We start from the raw sequence: 10,687 nt of genomic DNA, 5'->3' as shown, positions 1-10,687 counted from the left end.
GGCGCTGCGATCCTGCTGCTAGCCGGGATGCGATTCGCGATGCGGGTAACGCCCGCTCGCGATGCGCACCCCGGCTCCCCTACCTGACTCGCTCCCCGTCTGTTCTGTCCCGGCGCGCGCGGCCCCGCTCCCTAGGGCGCGCGCGCGCCGGGTCTCTGCGATTTAAAGGGCCACTGCGCCGCTGATTGGCGCAGTGGTTCCAATTAGGGTTATCACCTGTGCACTCCCTATATTACCTCACTTCCCTTGCACTCCCTTGCCGGATCTTGTTGCCTTAGTGCCAGTGAAAGCGTTCCTTGTGTGTCCCTTGCCAGTGTTTCCAGACCTTCTGCCGTTGCCCCTGACTACGATCCTTGCTGCCTGCCCCGACCTTCTGCTACGTCCGACCTTGCTTCTGCCTACTCCCTTGTACCGCGCCTATCTTCAGCAGCCAGAGAGGTGAGCCGTTGCTAGTGGATACGACCTGGTCACTACCGCCGCAGCAAGACCATCCCGCTTTGCGGCGGGCTCTGGTGAAAACCAGTAGTGGCTTAGAACCGGTCCACTAGCACGGTCTACGCCAATCCCTCTCTGGCACAGAGGGTCCACTACCTGCCAGCCGGCATCGTGACAGCAAGTTTGCTTATAGCCCATTTTTTATTATCTTACGATATAACACTAGGAGCGCTGTCTCCCTTTGTCTATAGTTGAATAGGGGATAACATGTCTAGGGGCGGATTACCTCTTTAACTCTACAATATTTTTAGTTGACATATAAGTAACGTGACCAAGTTTCATCAAAATATCTCCAGCTATTTGGATATGATGCTGGAACATACCCAGGGCTGGTGCAAGGATTATTACCACCCGAGGCAAAAGCTAATTTTGCTGCCCATTGACCCTGCCCATTGGTTCCGCTCTTTCACACGCCCCACCTTACCACTGGGGTGACACACTGTAACAAACCTCCCCTCATGTAATCTCCTTAATAATACAATGGTGACACACTGTAACAAACCCCCTTCTCGTGCAATCTCCTTACTACTGGGGTGACACACAGTAACAAACCCCCTCCTCATGTAATCTCCTTACCACTGGGGTGACACACTGTAACAAACCTCCTCCTCATGTAATCTTCTTACTACTGGGGTGACACACAGTAACAAATCCCCTCCTCATGTAATCTCCTTACCACTGGGGTGACACACTGTAACAAACCCCCTCCTCATGTAATCTCCTTACCACTGGGGTAACACACTGTAACAAACCTCCTCCTCATGTAATCACCTTACTACTGGGGTGACACACTGTAACAAACCTCCTCCTCATGTAATCTCCTTACCACTGGGGTGACACACTGTAACAAACCCCCTCCTCATGTAATCTCCTTACCACTGGGGTAACACACTGTAACAAACCTCCTCCTCATGTTCTCTTTACTACTGGGGTGACACACTGTAACAAACCTCCCCCTCATGTAATCTCCTTAATAATACTATGGTGACACACTGTAACAAACCCCCTTCTCATGTAATCTCCTCACTACTGGGGTGACACACTGTAACAAACATCCTCCTCATGTAATCTCCTTACTACTGGGGTGACACACAGTAACAAACCTCCTCCTCATGTAATCTCCTTACTACTGGGGTGACACACTGTAACAAACCTCCTCCTCATGTAATCTCCTTACTACTGGGGTGACACACTGTAACAAACCCCCTCCTCATGTAATCTCCTTACTACTGTGGTGACACACTGTAACAAACCTCCTCCTCATGTAATCTCCTTACTACTGGGGTGACACACTGTAACAAACCCCCTCCTCATGTAATCTCCTTACTACTGTGGTGACACACTGTAACAAACCTCCTCCTCCTCATGAAATCTCCTTACTACTGGGATGACACACTGTAACAAACCCCCTCCTCATGTAATCACCTTACTACTGGGGTGACACACTGCAATAAGCCTCCTCCTCATGTAATCTCCTTACTACTGAGGTGACACACTGTAACAAACCCCCTCCTCATGTAATCTCCTCACTACTGGGGTGACACACTGTAACAAGCCTCCTCATGTAATCTCCTTACTACTGAGGTGACACTGTAACAAACTCCCTCCTTATGCAACAGTGGTTCTGGCTGGGCGGGGGCTTCAGATGCTGGCTGGTTACTAACTCTCCTGCAGCAGGCAGAGCGGCGCCCCCCATCAAGAAGGCGCTCTAGGCGGCTGCCTATTTTGCCTATAGGAAGAACCAGCCCTGAACATACACACATCCAAAAAAACATACACTACCCCTTTCCCCCAAGATAGGAAAATTTGTGTTTATTTCCCCTTTCCTTTCCATGACCCATTGGACAATACCCCCTTCCATTAAGTTGCTGACAATGCAGTTCCCTGGAGCGAGGAATTCTGTACAGTAAAGTAATTTGACCAACCAGGTCCGGGCCCCCTCTCTCCAAGGGCCCCATAGCAGCTGCACGGTCTGTCACTATTATACGTATGACTTCCACAGCTGATTCTGCAGTAGACACATAGGGGGAGATTTATCAAAACCTGTGCAGAGGGAGAGTAGTGCAGTTGCCCATAGCAACCAATCAGCTCTCTTCTTTCATTTTTAAAGAGGCCTGTGAAAAATGAAAGAAGCGATCTGATTGGTTGCTATGGGCAACTGCACTACTCTCCCTCTACACAGGTTTTGATAAATCTCCCCCATAGTCACATAGTACAGTGGTCCCTCAACATACGATGGGAATCCGTTCCAAATGGACCATCGTTTGTTGAAACCATCGTATGTTGAGGGATCCGTGCAATGTAAAGTATAGGACAGTGGTCTACAACCTGCGGACCTCCAGATGTTGCAAAACTACAACACCCAGCATGCCCGGACAGCCGTTGGCTGTCCGGGCATGCTGGGAGTTGTAGTTTTGCAACATCTCTAGGTCCGCAGGTTGAAGACCACTGGTATTGGAGGTTATACTCACCTGTCCCCGCCGCTCCGGACCGTCACCGCTGCCCTGGATGTCGCCTTTCATCGCTGTCGCCGCGTCCCCGGGGTGTCCCCGATGCTCCGACAAGGCCTCTGCTTCCCCGGCGTCCTCGCTCTCCGTCGCCGCCATCACGTCGTTACGCACGCCGCTCCTATTGGATGACGGATCGGCGTGCGCAGCGACATGATGATAGGGCTGGGCGGTATGACCAAATATGTGTATCACGGTATTTTTTTTACTTACGGCGGTTCCACGGTATATAACAGTATTTTCACCCCCCCCCAAAACATGTGACCCGCCAGCGCTCCAGCGCTGTTCTGCCCCCCCCCCCCAATGGCTGTCCGGGCATGCTGGGAGTTGTAGTTTTGCAACATCTGGAGGTCCGCATGTTGAAGACCACTGGAATTGGAGATTATACTCGCATGTCCCCGCCGCTCCGGACCGTCACCGCTCGTCACAGCTGCCCTGGATGTCGCCGTCCATCGCTGTCACTGCGTCCCCGAGGTGTCCCCGACGCTCCGGCAAGGCCTCTGCTTCCCCGGCATCCTCGCTCTCCGTCGCCGCCATCACGTCGCTACGCACGCCGCTCCTATTGGATGACGGGACGGCGTGCGCAGCGACGTGATGACGACGATGGAGAGCGCCGACGATGCAGGGGAGCCCGAAGAGGACGCGCCGGAGCCCGGAGGACAGGTAAGTGATCGTCAGCGGACCACACGGGGCACCGTAAACGGCTATCGGATGGCAGCTGAAGCAGTCTGCGCTGCCGGATAGACGTTTATACGATGGCCCCCACATACAAAAGCATCGTATGTTGATGCTGCCTACAACACGCGATGGCCTCTGAGAGTGATCGTATGCTGAAATGATCGTATGTCGGGGCCATCGTAGGTCGGGGGGGTCACTGTACAGGGGAATAAATGCCTTCATCCAGATCCAACTTCTGAAAAACGAAGAAATTCCCATTGATTCTGCTGTAAAGGAAGGTTTGTGTCCACATTCCCTTCACGCTGCGCCCCGCACATCAGAAAGTGTAGGCATGCTGTGCGCACATTTCATCGAGCTTTATTTGCCTCAGGGTGGTCCCTTTAATGGCGCCTTGAAAATAAGTTCCACAAACCATTGGGGGTCCCTGATTTTTTTTTGACATCCCACCCGTCTTAGATGAAGTGTGGGAGCTCCGCCCTGTCTCGTCCTTTACAGCGCGGTGTGGAAATGATGAACCGCTGACTGATATCCCACGTACCAGGCGGCTGTTTTTGAACCCAATATAAATAACATTACGCTCAGCACAAACACTGAGGTTTGTAAACCCCATCATGAATCACTGTTTGTGCCGACTCTTCCATCCCTTTTTTTTCGGAGTGTTTTGTGTCCCCGGGGTGGTTGCAGGAGATGAATCACCTCTTTAATGAGGATTATTTGTCTCAGATGCTGATCTTGGAGCTCGGCACCGCGTCAGACTGGTTTTACCAGTGTCTCCTCTCACTATTTTGGGTTTTTATATGTGATCATTACTCGTAGAGTCATAAAATAATATTGCAGGCTGCTCTTTAATTAAAAAACAAACAAACAAAAAAAACACTTTATAATTTTTTTTTTTAGATACTTCAATGGGTTATGACATGAGTCATTTCATACCAAAAGTTCTGAAGGATAGCTTAATAGCTGCTCTGAAGTCAATGACAGTGTTCTTCCACGTGCTTAATTTATATTTCAGTGTATATATTGGTGCTGCTGCTGAACTGTATTGCTGCATTGCTAGGGACAGGTTCTGGACAAAATCAGTCTCCTTCTGCCTCTGGCAGCTGACAGTATAGTTCCTTTTAAGGCTGGGCTCCCACTACGTTTTCTCCCACAAGGGAGCGCATACGGCAGGGGGAGCTAAAAACCTCGCGCTTCCGTATGTAATTCATTTCAATGAGCCAGCCGGAGTGAAACGTTCGGTTCGGTCAAGTCATTTTTGCGCTGTATGCGCTTTTACAGCCGGACCTAAAACCGTGGTTGACCACAGTTTTAGGTCTGGGGGAAAAGATCATATGGCGCAAAAATGAGCCGACCGGACTGAACGTTTCACTGCAGAGGCACTGGACTGAATCTGTCTCCTTCCCCCTCTGGCAGCTGACAGTACAGTCTCTTCTTACTTGTCAGGAGGATTCTTCTCTGCTATACTGCCATTTTACAGCAGTGGCTCTGAAAGGTAGCAGTCTCTTTCCACCTCTACCAGCTGACAGTATAGTTCCTTCTTAAAGAAGTACTTTGGTGTAGGACAATTTATCCAAAGGATAGGACATAAGTGTCTGATCGCAGGGGGTCCGACCGTAGGAACCCCCTTGATCCCCTGCACGGCGCTCCAGCTCTCCCCATGAACGAGCCTGTGTCTAAGCAGTGGCTGACATGCTGCCTCCATGCATCTCTAAGGTACAACCGGAGATACAGCATCCATGTATCTCCGGCTCTCCCGAACAGATATATGGGGGAGCATGTTGACCACCGCTTTGTGCGGGGGTCAACAGTCTATTTGCATGGAGCAGAGACTATTTTGTGCACAAGGAGAGTTGGGTGTCTGGCAGGGGATCATAGGGGCTTCCAGTGGTTGGACCCCCCATGATCAGACACTTATCCTCTTTCTTTTGGATAATTTGTCCTACACCACAATACTCCTGTAACCTCTCCATGAAGAAATAGTCTACTCAGCTATTCTATAATATTTCTACTGAGTTATATCCTGTATTATACCCCAGAGCTGTACTCACTATTCTGCTGGTGAGATCACTGTGTACATACATTATATTACTTATCCTGTACTGATCCTGAGTTATATCCTGTATTATACTCCAAAGCTGTACTCACTATTCTGCTGGTGAGGTCACTGTGTACATACATTACATTACTTATCCTGTACTGATCCTGAGTTATATCCTGTATTATACTCCAAAGCTGTACTCACTATTCTGCTGGTGAGGTCACTGTGTACATACATTACATTACTTATCCTGTACTGATCCTGAGTTATATCCTTTATTATACCCCAGAGCTGTACTCACTATTCTGCTGGTGAGGTCACTGTGTACATACATTACATTACTTATCCTGTACTGATCCTGAGTTACATTCTGTAACATTAGACTGGACTAACACTATGGACAGGACACTTTCAGGAAACAATATCTCAGCCGAATTATAAGATCACAGGGACCCCGCCATAGACAAATCCCTCTCCTGCCAGAACTGCTTGCGCCATCTTAAGACATGAAATGCTCTCTATTCTTTGCACCCAAACAATGGAGCCTTTCTATACCTGGCATCTTTAATAAAGAAGACATCTGCGGATTCCTTTCTGCTTGTTCATGAGGCCTGGTCATAAGTGGGACCTGTTCCCCCCAGATAGGAGAGGATCTGGGCGCTATGAAGGATAAATTACTATCGGCGGCCGTGAAAGAATCTCTCCTCAGTGTTTAATCTGATGGGACTTGCGGGGTCAGACGGGGCCGAGATTAAATAAAATTATACATCTGTCTATTGTGGGCGGCTGGTGTTTGAAGCCTGCGCCTCAGAAGTCTGATCACAAGTATAGACGAGCAGCAACAAAGGGCGAACTAAGGAGGAGCGGGCCGACCATTCATCCGCCGCACTTCACATATTCATCAGTGAAATCCACCAGGAGCCCCTGCCAGGCACTTCTCTCATAGACCTGACGCTGCCGGATATAGAGGGACTGATGAATAAGTCACAAGCTATAGGCTGGAAGAAAGATGTCAGGCGAATGCTAAAAAATGTATAAATAGGGGCACGGAGGGGTCTACTACCAATAATATTAGGGCTAACATGCAAATGAGGAGAATCTGCAAATATACTTGACCTCACCAGCAGAATAGTGAGTCCAGCTCTGGAGTGAGGTTGTGTTCTGCTGTGCTCCTGAGACTTCCAGAGAAGCAGATTTTCCATCAGCCTCTCCCCAGGTGTGTGGCAGATGCCTGGGCAGGGTTTCCTGCTTGGGAGCCCCGGGAAGCCAGGGCTTCATCTTCCACCCCAGTACTAGGCCGACGGGGGGTGTGAGGGACCATGCAATGGCCAGTAGCCAGGACGGGGTGAAGAGATGCACCAGGGCCCATAGCAATGTGGGGTCCCCACCCCCGACCTCAGCTCGGAGCTGAAAAGTTTCTAGCAGAAGCTTATCAAGGCAAAGGAGTGGAGTGAAAGCATCTTCCTCTGGTTCCTCAGAACCCAGCAATGGGGGGTAAAGGGAATTCATGGTCCAGAATCCAGGCCAAGATGGCACAATATGAACAGCTTGGCAAACAACTTCGAGGCCTTTGAGAAGATCTAAAGTTGGCAAGTTACCAGGTGGATCATGCAGCAAAGGCCAAGAGGGCAGCATTCTCTGATAAGGTGAGAACGTTAAAGAAAGAAGTGGAGGAGCTTGTGCAGCTAAGATCAGACATTGTGGCTGGTGCCGGCATCTTCAGTGCAAAACTTCTCAATGAAGATCGCTTTTCCAACATGCAGGTCTCCAGGGAAGTGAGTAACCAAGAAAATTGCCAGAGTGAGGAGCAAGAGATAGAGGAAGGTGAAGGAGGTGAGGAGGGCGATGTGAGTGAGGGTGATATGGACACAGGTTCTGTGTATGCCGCCATTGTTACCCCTAACCCCCCACTTACCCTGAGTGCAGACTATATAAACCCGGCTGAGGACGGTGATGGCAGTGACTATAGTGGAGTCATCGGCTTGGCAGATGGGGGTCTCTTGGAGGTAATTGTTACGCAGGAGTCCCCCACTCATCTAGAAAACTTCTCTTTTGCTGCCTAAAGTAAAAACAAATAAGTCACAGGGGTCTGATGGGATACACCCAAAATTATTAAACGAGCTTAGTGGTGAGCTAGCAAAACCGTTAACAGATTTATTTAACCAATCACTGGTAACAGGAGTCGTCCCAGAAGATTGGAAATTAGCAAAGGTTGTGCCCATTCATAAGAAAGGTAGTAGGGAGGAATCAAGCAACTATAGGCCAGTAAGTCTGACATCAATAGTGGGGAAATTAAGGGAAACCCTACTAAAGGATAGGATTGTGGAACATCTAAAATCCCATGGATTGCAAGATGAAAAACAACATGGGCTTACTTCAGGGAGATCATGCCAAACAAATCTTATTGATTTTTTTGACTGGGTGACTAAAACAATAGATGGCGGAGGGGCAGTAGACATCGCATATCTAGATTTTAGTAAGGCTTTTGACAATGTCCACATAGAAGACTTATCAATAAACTACAGTCATTGAGCTTGGACTCCCATATTGTTGAGTGGATTAGGCAGTGGCTGAATGACAGACAACAGAGGGTTGTAGTCAATAGAGAATATTCAGAGCAAGGTCTTGTTACCAGTGGGGACCTCAGGGATCTGTACTGGGACCAGTTTTGTTTAATATCTTCATTGGTGATTTCGCAAAAGGTCTTAATGGTAAGGTATTGGTCTTTTTGCTGATGACACAAAGATATGTAACAGGGTTGATGTTCCTGGAGGGATGCAATAAATGGAAAAGAATTTAGGAAAACTAGAAGAATGGTCAGAACTCTGGCAACTGAAATTTTATGTGGATAAGTGCAAGATAATGCACCTGGGGCGTAAAAACCCTCGGGCAGAATATAGAATATTTGACACAGTCCTGACCTCAGTATCTGAGGAAAGAGATTTAGGAGAAATTATTTCAGAAGACTTAAAGGAGTAGTCCAGTGGTGACTCAGTGGTTAACAACTTATCCCCTATCTTAAGGATAGGGATAAGTTGCAGATCGCGGGGGGTCCGACTGCTGGGGCCCCCTGCGATCTCCTGTACGGAGCCCCGACAGCCCGCGGGAAGGGGGCGTGTCGACCTCCGCACGAAGCGGCGGCCGACACGCCCCCTCAATACAACTCTATGGCAGAGCCGGAGTGCTGCCTTCGCCAATCTCCGGCTCTGCCATAGCGATGTTTTGAGGGGGCATGTCGGCCGCCGCTTCATGCGGGGGTCGACACCCACTATCAGGCCGGAGAGCCGGGGCTCCGTACAGAGAGATCGCAGGGGGCCCCAGCGGTCGGACCCCCCGCGATCTCAAACTTATCCCCTATCCTTAGGATAGGGGATACGTTTTTCACCATTGGACTACCCCTTTAAAGGTCGTAAGACAATGTAATAGAGCAGCAGGAAAAATGCTAGCAGAATGATTGGATGTATAGGGAGCGGTATAAGCAGTAGAAAGAGAGAAGTGCTCGTGCTGCTATACAGAACACTGTGCACAGTACTGGAGGCCGTATCTCCAAAAGGATATAGATACTCTAGAAAGAGTTCAGAGAAGATACTAAACTAGTACATAGATTGCAGGATGAAAATTATCAGGAAAGGTTTATACCTTAACATGTATAGAAGAAAGAAGAGACTGAGGGGATATGATAGAGACTTTTAAATACATAAAGGGAATCAACACGGTAAAGGAGGAGAGGAGATATAAAAGAAGAAAAACTACCACAAGAGGACATAGTTTTAAATTAGAGGGGCAAAGGTTTAAAAGCAATATCAGGAAGTATTACTTTAATGAGAGAGTAGTGGATACATGGAATAGCCTTCCTGCAGAGATGGTCGCTGCAAATACAGTGAAGAAGTTTAAACATGTATGGGATAAGCATAAGGCTATCCTTCATATAAGATAGGGATACGCATAAGGCTATCCTTCATATAAGATAGGGACAGGGACTATTCATAGGATTCAGATTATTGGGTAGACTAGTCGGGCCAAATGGTTCTTATCTGCCGACACATTCTATGTTTCTATGCTTCTATGCTGATGAGGTGTCAGTACGATAGGCACGCATCTTTGGTTTTTGAGAGGGATTTCGGGAAGTACCGCTCACCAGACCCTTACAGCAACTGTAAGAGATCAGTGAATAGTAAGATCATCTCGGGACTAATTGATAGTACGGGTCTCTGAATCGGTCCAGATCAGGGATCTTGGAGGTCGTCAAATTCTTCTACTCACACCTCTTGGGAAGGAAGGATCTGGATCGGGACAAGATGTCAGCTTTCCTGGCTTTATAACATTCCTAAGCCAGGAGTAGACCCCTTGCTTGGCGTTTTGGCAGAAGAAATCAGGGAAGAGGAAGTGAGACTGGTGATCGAGGGGCTCGCCCCTAAGAAGTCGCCAGGTCCGGATGGCTTAACATCTGAGTGGTCCAAGACCTTTAGGGAGTCTTTAGCTCCCCTCTTGACTGAGGTATTCAATGAGTGTCTATCCTCGGGCACTCTGCTGAAGTCAATGAGGAGGTCAGCCCTGATTCTTCTCGCAAAGGGTAAAGATCCCAGCCGTATTGAGAATTGGAGGCCCATAGCTCTTCTCAATACGGACAGGAAGCTTCTGGCTAAGATACTGTTTAATCGGCTGGTGAAGTTTGCGCCCCTAGCTCCTTTTGGGGGCCCAGTACTTCTCTGTTCCAGGCCGAAGCACCTTAAGTGCTGTTCTCAGTGTCCGTGAGGCAGTGAAGCGGAGTAGTGCAGATCTCTGGATCAGGCCAAAGGGCGAAAGCATTTGATCGGGTGAATCACGAGTACTTCTGGTCCCTCCTCCTGAGATTTGTCTTACTAAGTACTTTTGTTAATTTGCTTAAGATCTTGTATGCAGGGGCAGAGAGTTTCCCTCTGGTGAACGGTTGGTCTGGCCTCTCTTTTGAGGTGGAGTCTGGAGTCCG

Source organism: Hyla sarda, chromosome 8 (genome assembly GCF_029499605.1).
Source record: "Hyla sarda isolate aHylSar1 chromosome 8, aHylSar1.hap1, whole genome shotgun sequence".
Taxonomy (NCBI): Eukaryota; Metazoa; Chordata; class Amphibia; order Anura; family Hylidae; genus Hyla; species Hyla sarda.
Note: the sequence above shows the minus strand (reverse complement) of the source record.